This window comes from Eublepharis macularius, chromosome 1 (genome assembly GCF_028583425.1).
Source record: "Eublepharis macularius isolate TG4126 chromosome 1, MPM_Emac_v1.0, whole genome shotgun sequence".
NCBI lineage: Eukaryota > Metazoa > Chordata > Lepidosauria > Squamata > Eublepharidae > Eublepharis > Eublepharis macularius.
Genome location: NC_072790.1, coordinates 181,157,075 through 181,167,179, shown reverse-complemented (window position 1 = coordinate 181,167,179; position 10,105 = coordinate 181,157,075). Strand labels below are relative to the sequence as shown.

At 44.3% G+C, this 10,105-nt stretch overlaps 1 protein-coding gene across 3 annotated transcripts in view; it reads left to right on the top strand.

The window, feature by feature from the left end:
* The first annotated feature begins 4,960 nt into the window (after positions 1 to 4,960).
* COQ8A (coenzyme Q8A) overlaps positions 4,961 to 10,105 on the top strand; it is a 60,250-nt gene continuing 55,105 nt past the window's right edge. Inside the window, exon 1 of one of the 3 annotated variants that reach the window (XM_054979373.1) lies at positions 4,961 to 5,066. The gene's annotated coding sequence lies outside the window, so the exon portion shown is untranslated. Of the gene's footprint in view, positions 5,067 to 5,341; positions 5,415 to 10,105 lie in introns of those variants that run through there. The other 2 variants (XM_054979403.1, XM_054979393.1) reach the window with 2 other exon arrangements.

Genomic DNA, 10,105 nt, shown 5'->3' with positions numbered 1-10,105 from the left:
TGCACGTTTAAATGAATTTTAAACATCTGTCTGTTGAATGAGAAATCACTTGTGCAAAAGTGATTTCTGTGTACGGGTTGGGGATGTATCATGTTTAAGCTATGAACATGAAGCTCCTTTGCTATGAACAAAAGCAGTGATTTCAAGAGCTGTTGTAGTAAACATTGTTTGAAAGCAGAAGGCAAACATCGACCATATATAGAAGGCAAACATGTTTGACCAGAACTGCAGCCTTACACTCTTTGTGCTAAATAAATATCGCAAAGTAACAAGAGACTCCTGTTAAGTGGACAGAAAAGAACAACAGCGCATAATTAAAGTTCAGAGCTAGCAATTTTATTTTGCACTGTAAAGTACAGGAAGGCTGAAAGGTTAAAATGACCAAGAGATACTTGGGGCAAGGCTACAGAGAAACTTGTTCCAGGTGGGAATGTGTTTAGCTGCACCCTGCAAAGGTCTCCCCTTCCATAAAAGCAAATGGCTGCCCTTGGGGTTAACATTCCCATGGGAGCATAATCTGCCCACTGTTAAGGGATTTCAGGCCTAGTGTAGTAGTATTCAAGCTAGAAACTTTGGTTGGTCCAAAGTATGACAGGATGACTCTTAGCTGATTCTCTTATGTCTTCTTTAACGTAATTATAATGGCCTTGGAGACTCCACGTGAGCTAGTGCTAGTGAGAGATGGGGACTGTGATTTACTACAGATGGCCTCCAGACTGATCAAATGTTTTCTCTACCTGCTTATGCGCAAGCCACACATGAGGCAAGGGGGAGGCGGTGAGCCAAATTCTAAAATCATGGTATGTCCCTGGCATGATGGCAAAATGGGTGGTTCAAAATTGTTACTTGCCAAAAATTTCCTCCAGCTCCACTGCGCCTGCATATCTCCATTTCAACAATTAGATGGATTTTATTGAGTTACCACCTCACAAAGGGTTTAAATTTTGTTTGGTGGTGGTGGATATGTTTAGTGGATGATCAGAGTGCTTTCCAGTAAAAGATCCAACTGCAGAAGCAACAGCTAAGTATTTATTGAGGGAACTTTTGCCAAGGTTCAGTTTGCTGCTGGTTCTGAAATGTGACACTGGAACCCAGATCTGCAGTGTAGTTATGGCTAAAATTTATAAAGCATTTAATATTAAATAGCTTTTCCACACATCTTACCATCTTGAGGGTGTGGAAATTGTGGAAAGGAAAAATAAAGATGATAAAGAACAGATTAAGGAAAGTGCGTGATAAAATGGGGCTTGGATGGGTTGATACTTTGCCACTTATGATGCATTTAAGAAATACACCAAATGCCTTATAAAAGTCTGTTTGGCAGACCAATTCCCATTGGGTTAGAACCACCAAATGACTATTTCTGGATTGTCTAATGATGTTTCTAAACATCTGTCCTAAAGATCCTATATGATCAAGTCACCCAATCTCAAGTAACCCCAATTTTGGTTGGTTCCAAGTACCCACTGAGAGGACTAGGGCTTCCAGCTCCCCTTTCCTCCATTGCCACTAAGGCCCGACCTTGTGCCTGTGTCCTGCTACCCAGCACCTGGTTATTACAAGTTATGGCGCTTGTGCACTTCTGAGGGATTAGAAATTTGTCAACTGACCACTCTTTCTTTTCCTGGTACCTGTTTTAGTGTGTTCTACATCAAGCACCGTTTGGGTTTCCAGGTGTCCAGTTTTTCACCAGTTAATTTTTTTAATTGAACTATCTGAGGAGAAAAAGTGATTAAAATACTGGACATATGTCCGGTATTTTTTGTCTGGGGGAGGAGTGGCTGGCCACAGTCCTGCAGAAGCTGGTGGATGTGCCATTAGGCCTTCCTGCGCCACCTCCATCTCCTCCCCGCTGCCGGAAGTACTCGCTGAGGAGTGGCCAGCGTGCCCACCCAGTCTCCTGCACAATCTGTGCCACCTCCCCACTGCACACCAGGAAAGCAGCTGGCAGCCACACACCATGGAAGTGGGGCAGTGTGATGATGTCACTCTGATAATGCATGTGTTACTACTTTTCAAGAGGTGAGTGCTGCCCCCTCTCTCCTCGGGGCTCAGTATTTCTCATCTGGCACCCCTTCCTGTATGGGAAACAGATTACAACTGCCTTAAAAACTGTAGATTTATTTAAAATGTTTGCATGTATACTCTCAGCACAGCAACAGATTGAGCAAAGAATCCCGGAGAAAGGTATAAACAAACAATTCCTCTGCCCCCCACTCTGTACATGCCCTAGCAGCTCTTATTCTAAGGCAGGCTCTTTAACTTAGAAGTTTCAGCGTGCTAAAAACTTAACATTACTTTGGAGTCTTTGTTCTATCTAGCAGCTTTCCACTGAGCAATGGCAGCCTTCAGCAGGAGCTCAGTTGTGAGAGCTCCTTCTGCCTAGATAAAATCAGCCAAAGAGGCCTTCCCCCTCTGTACCAAGGGGTTTTTATTATCTTGGTTTGCCTACACCCCTTTGGGTCAAAGAAGCCTTTCCTGAAATCTCCAGAAAGGTACTGTTAGTTAGGGCCTGATTGTCACCACTTTTGTTGTATACTGTGATTGCATGGCTTGGATCACCATCGATTTTATTTGTAGCACAGCTCTGATGTGATGGGGGAAGGAGGAGGGAGGACTGAGGGGGAGACCTCTGAGGTAAAGGCTCCCTGGACTGAATTGTTTTATTACCTGCAATACGAGGACATAGTCCCAAATCTCAACAGCCAAAGGACCGAGCCTCATATTAGGTATGAGTTGTGACCTAAGAATTCTTTACATAAATAATATTTTCAGTATGTTTGACAGGGTTACACTTACCTGTAACTGTTTTTCATAGAGTATCTTCTGTGCAGGCACACATTGGGACTGTGCACAGGCAAGCCAGCTGTGGAGACATTTCTCTAGCTTTTAAAGTCTCTAAGGGGGCGCTCTGTCTTTACTGCACAAGTAGAGGGGTTCCCGTCGAAATGTGGGTAGTGAGGCAGAGCGCCCCCATTTCTCTCAGTTCTCCTGAGCTGCTGGAGGTATAATATAGTACAAGCACACACACAGCAGGGCAGGAGGGACGGAATGTGTGCCTGCACAGAAGGTATCGATGAACAACAGTGACAGATTCCACACAGACATAGCAGACAAAGATCGCAGTCATCAATGTAAAGCATTTTATTTCACCATGTGTATATCTTTCTCTCTCTCTTTCTTTCTATGATTCTTGGAATATGATGAGATCAACAGATACATGAGTGAAGAAATCATAGTGAGAAGAGCTAGGAAGAACCTCTCTCAACAATGGTGAAAAAAGAACTGAGGGAAATAGGGGTGCTCCGCCTCGCTACCTGTGTTTTGGTGGGAATCCCTGCGCATGCGCAGTAAAGGCAGAATGTCCCCTTACAGACTTTAATAGCTGGAGAAAATTAAATAAACATAACCAATGTATAACTGGTAGGAGTATTATATTATTTATTTATTGTCCACTGTTCTCACTGAGACTCAATTCATTATGATCGATGGCTGGAACATTCAATGAACAACACAGTAGAAGTTTGAAAACAAGCAGAAATCTGATACAAAGCTGAAACGATGCTAAAACAAAGCATAAGCAAATTGACATATTAAACATGTAGAAACTATGCAATAAGAGCATAATTACAGCAACAGACAGTACACACTAGTATAGCGTACATCCTTATCACTTTACCAGTGCATCTCTCTGATTGTACCTGTGCAGAATTCTAATCATTTAAAATCCTGGCCTGTGGGTTAGAACCAACTATTTAACGAACATCCACAGACTTTAGTTGGGATGCACACTGGATGCTTTGAAGCAAGTCACTATTTCTGAGACTGATGTGCCTCACTGGGTGGTTGCTTTGAAACTAAACCATCCAACAGAAAGAAAGCTAGAATAGAAATGTAACACAGAAATAAACATGTTAACAAATACTCGTTAGCACTAAAATATTGCAATATGAAGGCTCATTATTTTAAACGTGAGTATAGAATAGCATTTTTTTTACCCTCAGTATTAAATTCCTATAACTTTATTATTTTGCTATGGATTAAGAAATCTGACAGAGAGCAGAGAATTCCGGGTCAAGGCCATGGAGCCATCATAGTACTGGATGGCACTTTATTGGACATTGAGCGAAGTCTGGTCTCTTGGCTTACCAGGTTGCTTATTGGTTCATACCTGTTGTATGAGGAAAACAAACTGTAAATCATTTTGAATACTGCATTAGTAGCAGTTAAAATCCCCACTGCGCCTGCAAAAGGCGACAGACGAATATCAGAATACACGACATTTTAAGAACGGCAAGTGAAACAGATTTTAAAAAAATCACATTTCCCTAAAGGGGTTTGTGCCATTTGCGAAACATGCAGGCACCTGAAAGCTTCCCAAACAGTTCAAATTAAATGTCAGAGAATAGGAATGATTATAAGGAAAGCAGGACAGGAGTAGCAAAAAGGTTTCCCTGAAACCGGCCTCCCTCTTCTCCACGTACGTAACTAACAAAAAACACTGCACTGAAACGCCCTTCCACTGGAAGCTGTATGTGTGGACTGGCACGTCCCCCTTCGCAGTCTTTCCAACGCGGAATCCCTAGACTTAAGTACCTCGGAAAGGAGCATAGAGCGGGGGCTCGGACGTGCCCCGCCGCACATGCAGCGCCTCTCCTGTTCGCCCCGCCCGCCGAGCCCCACGTCCATTTCCCCCAGCAGACCTCCTCTCCCCGCACAAAGAGCCGAGCGCACCCAAACCCAACATGGACGCCGGCAGCACCGCCTGCCTACTGGCCAAAGGTTCCTCCGCCCAGTCTTCTCATTGGCTGGGACCCGAAGCGCACGGGCCCAGCACGTTCTTCGCGGGCAGCCCGATCCGTTCTCGCGCTAATCCTGGCCAACGGTCCCCCAGGGACGTGGCGGCTTCGGGGGAGCCAATCGGAGGCGACAGGGGCGGGGCTTGGTGCCAGGCCTGAAGCCGAGGAGGCAGGCGAGTTGGTAAACAAGCGCTGCACCTCGTGGTGCTGTGAGGTGGGTGTTGCAGCCGATACCAGGAGCAGGGGTGGAACTCGGCGCTTCGCTGGGTGAGTGAGGGGAGAGCTGCAATCTTCTGGCACGGCACGTTGGCAGAGCCTGTAATGCTTTCTGGTGGCCCGGGGGGGGGGGGTGTGCAGTCCGCGCTCGGGTGCGAGGCGTCGAGGGCTGAGGTTTCGTGGTTGTGCAGAGGAGGCATCTTTTCCTCAGTGAATGCAAGGCAGGAAAGGAAGCGCCTGGCTTGGGGGGGGGGGATGTGGCCGCGTCCCGGTGCACGCGAGGGGGCGTTTCCTATGCATTGCCTCGTCTCTAGCTGTTCTTGCAAGAGGCATGAGCGAGGGGTGGTGTCTCCGTTTGGATAGCGGAGAAAAACCCGAGGAAGCAGAGCCTCTGACTCGGTTAGTGCGGATGGGCGCTCTCCGAGCTGTGCTGTCCCGTTCAGGGCGGAGGGGGGGGGCTCTTTGGACTCGCTCGCAGTGTTTGAGACACGTTGCCTCTTTCGGATTGCTTGGTGCGGAACGCGGCTGTGATGTCTTGACTGAGGGCAGCTGCAGAGGAGAGGAGGCGTGGTGGTCCTTCCCGCGGCTCTCCGCTCAGCTGCAGCTCTGTTCTGCGTGCCTTGTGTTTGCGGTCGCCTGTCCGGATTGCAAGCCCCGCCCCCTTGCGGCCTGCTAATTCTTGCACGTTTGAAATGGGGCTCAATCCCGTTGGTAGTCAAAACCAAGCAAGTAACAAAACGTTTGTGGGAGCAAGCTCGCCTTGCAGTTTTCTTTCAGAAATAGACTTTTGGTTTTCTGAAGCCGTAAACCATATGCTGGGTGAATGCTACCTTCTTACTTTTGATAATCTATGTTTATGCCTGTATAATTTTTTCCAGTCAGGGTCCTGGTCCTTTAAACGCTTTTGTGTAATTATTTTCATTCCCCAGATGTTGATATGTGAAGTATCATGTTTGGTACTTCAGGCCTTCAGACCTGGCCTAAGAGAAGTGGGGCAGATCTGTTTTCCCTTACTCCTACCATTGGCATGGTGCAACTTGTTTCTGGGATTATAAACCTGAATGTACTGATACAGAGGGAAAGAGATGGATGCCCAGCATAGGCAAGAAAACAAGTATTTTACTTAAATGTGGCCTTTAAAAACTAGTAAATAAATATAGTTTAAATTATTGCTCTTAGTTACAAAGGTAGGGGGTGTTGCCCTTCATTAGCAGTGGCAAAGCATCAGTGCTTGAACACTGAGCCTTCTAAAAAGCTATGTCAGTGTTTATGAGGTTGTTTCTTCTTATAGTTAGGGCCAACACAAATCTGTAACAATTTAGATAGCTGTGTGATCTTGGCCATGATTGTGCATGCCTCATGGGCACCCCCTTTGTTTACTAAGGCTGGCTTTCTTTGGTACTTCCCTTTTTGTGAATTCTTGCCAGTGTTCAGTTTAGCAAGCTTCACTCAAGTGTGTGTCAGAGTTGCTCAGCTGGATTTGACTGTGATCAGCTTTTCAAAAAGTCTGCAGTAGTTAATATATTCAAGCAATTTTCCCCTAACCTGATACTGTTTTGCTTCGACTGTAATCTTTGTGACATATCAGTGGTCTATAAGAAGGGGAAAAATCAGCTAAGACAAGGTTCCTTGCCTAGATGTAATCCTCAGTTGTCACAAGCAACTGGGTGAGTGCCTGTGTGTTGGTCTTTAACTTTCATTTCGTTACATTAAAGGGCAGCTTAATTCATCAGATGCCTGAACTGGATTGAGAAGTCTCAACATGACTCCATCTGTGGTTCGACATGACTCCATCTGTGGCTACTTAAATTTGGAGATTGGGGTCATGCACAGACAGAACAGTACTTTCTACAAACTTTTCAAAGCTGTTTAGGGAGCGTTCGTTTAGGCTAGGCCTGCCAGCAACCACTGGTGATATTTGGGTGCAATGTAGTATTTAGACTTGGTTTTTATTCAGGAAGCCCAAATATATTTGACCCATTATTCCCAGTTGGGGAAACTGTTTTTCTTTTTTCAAGCAAACCACTAAAATTACAGGAAACCTAGTCCTTCCTGTAAGTTTCACGAAGATTGGACCTAGCTGTCTAATTCTGTGGACTCCTGAACAAAGAGCCCCCTGCCACTCTCTACTGTTTCCTATGGGAGAAACAATTCCAAGGATTTCCATGACAAAGAAACCTTAACCAAACACACAGGGGCAACTGTGGCCAAAAGCCAGTCCCAATGCAAGTTGAACCAACAAAACCCAGCAGAAACAATGTCAAACCAGAGAATATTGGCAGAAGCAAAGTGAAGCAAGGAACACTGTTACAAGCCCAACAGAACCCATGTCACTCAAAGGTGCCAGGCAGAACCCAGGCCCAACTGCACCAGAACCAATGTCAAAACGTAGAATCTCACCAGAACCAAACTAAAACAAGGGACATTCTTGCAAGCCCAGCAGAACCAAACCAGAGAATCCTAGCATCCAACCTAGTAAGCCAGTAATATCAAGGCATCAGTCAGATCAGAAAATGGCAAGCAAGCAATGCTGACACAAACATGCCCACAGTAATACTGCCTCCCCCCCCCCACCTCCGCTATTTCCTGGGAAGCCTGCAACAGCTTTTCAGATATAACCAGATAATTAAGTAAACACCAATTTATCCAAATATATCAGAATATGCTATATATATCCAGATATACTCAAATAAATCCAGGTATGTATTTTTCTGGTACATATGGTATTCCTGAGCTGAATTGCACATCCCTAGTGCTATAAAAACTTTCTTGGCTGCTTTGGTAAGTTTGTGTTTGGAAGATTGTGTTGATTTTAATGTGTTTCCAGTGGCCTACTGCAAGTTTGACTTTAGTGATGACTGAGATTTCTCCACCCCGCCCCAAGTCACTGGACTTCTCAGCTATTGTTGTGTGTTTTAATTTCAGCTTCATTTGGCTCACTTACATCTAGTTCCTCAATTGCCAGACACAGAGACTTGATTCATTCATATGTTACCGGATGTATATACATCTTTCATATTTAAAAACCTCTCAAGACATGAGTCAGATATAAAGAAAAGAGTTGATTTATTGGTGCAGTTAGAATTTTGGGGGATGGGGATGAAGCTTTGCCATTCAAATTAATAAAACATATTGTCAACAGCATTATTGTCTTCAACTTTTTGGCATGTACAACAAGCTCATGCTTCTCTGTACGTTATTGTTAGTGTTGCAGAAAGACAAGAACAGAACTTACTTCAAAGTGATTCCATCTAAGAACTTAAAATCCCCGTGTGTGTTATATTCTGTCAAATCGCTTCTGACATATGACAAACTAACAATCTCTGCAAGTCTGATGATTGACAGTCTTGCTCAAGTCTTAAAAATTGAGGGCCGTGGCTTGCTTTATCAATTCAATCCATTTCATGTTGGGTCGTCCTCTTTTCTTGCTGCTTTCAAATTCTCCTAGCATTATTGTCTTTCCCAGTGTGTGGCGGGTATTCATTAATTAACCACGCCAGTTAAATGAAACTTCCCATGTACAGAGGAGGTGGATCTCTGAATATCAGATGTAGGGAATAAACAAGGGAGGGTTCCCTTGTGGTCTTCCAGAGACTGATGGTGGCTGACATTGCAATGTTGGGCTGGTTTGGACCTTCACTGATGCAGCATAGCTGTTCTTAGATGTTTTTTTGAAAAGAAATGTGAAGGATTGGGAGGAAATGTTGGGAAGCTAAGACTTCTTGGTGTCAGTGATAGGAAATGGTGCGGTGGATTGAGGTTTCTCATCCTTGGTTAAGGACAAGGCCTTCAGGGTTGCTACTGTTTTCTTATAGCTGGCAGAACTACAAGGCCTAAATGCAACTTTTTCCTTTTGTTTAAGTACACAAGAGGGGGAAAATGACAAGCTTTTGATTAGCACATTTAAAAAATAAGAGGGGCATGGGGTCCCCCCTTTAAAATAAAGCAATGAAATAAGAATTGAGAAGAGGAATAGTAACAATAATTTTAGCATTTTTCCATTTGGGTCCCATATTTTATTACTGTTTCATTGGAACGTACATTTGTGGGCAGACTACAGAAGTTTTTCTGTAGCATTCCTGTAGCAGGTGAGCACTTTGTTTGCAATATGTAAAAGACTAAAATAGACCTCCTCGAATCTTTACAGCAATAAGAATTTGTTTTGGCCTCCTCTTTTCCAAAATAGGCATCTTGTAGGCAGGTGGTTTTGGGGTATTATTTCATACCACATTTGACAGACTATAAAGCTTGGTGTTTCTCCCCCCCCCCCACTTTACTATTTTAAATCTTGTTGTTAGGGTCCCTACAGAATAAAGATAAAAAAACATGGGAGCATTTCTCTCCCCCCAGTTCTTCTCTTCCTAGTTTGGCTGACTTCCAGGCATGTTGCTATAAATATCTTGATTTATTATCCACAATAACTAGTAGTTATAGCATGTATCTAATGTAAAATCTAACTAAAATTACTTCTTATATCACTGATTAATTAGTTCTTTCATTTATACCCTGACTTTGTCTCCACTGGAGACCCAGAGTATTTTACATCATTATTTCCATTTTATCCTCGCAATCACTCTTTGAAGTAGGTTACACTGGTGGTGTGTGACTGGCCTAAGGCCACCCATCAATGGGGTGATTTTTGGTGCCTCCCCTCCCCGTGGGAGACTTCTAATCCCCTCAGGCAATTCCTGGGATCCCCTGTTCACCTGGAGCAGCATTGGGGGGTGTTTGGGGCTGCTGCAGGAAGGAAGAATCAAGAGTGCCTTTCCAATTGGTATAAGATATTGCACCAATTCTGGTTGAGGTGAATTGTAGGGACCATATCATTCCAGTCTTGTTCCATGTACGCTGGCTCCCAGTTTGCTTCTGGGCCCAATTCATGTTGCTTGTATTAATCTTTAAAGCCGTGTGTGGCTTGAGGCCCGCATAATTTAAGGACTTCCTTCTACCAAACCATAACGGTCATCTTCAGAAGCCCTGTTTCAGGTGCCAACTCATCTGAGGCTAGATGGTTGGCAGCCTGAGAAATGGCCTTCTTGGTTGTGGAATTCCCTATCCTGGGAGATTATTCTGTCCCCTTCTGTTACTGT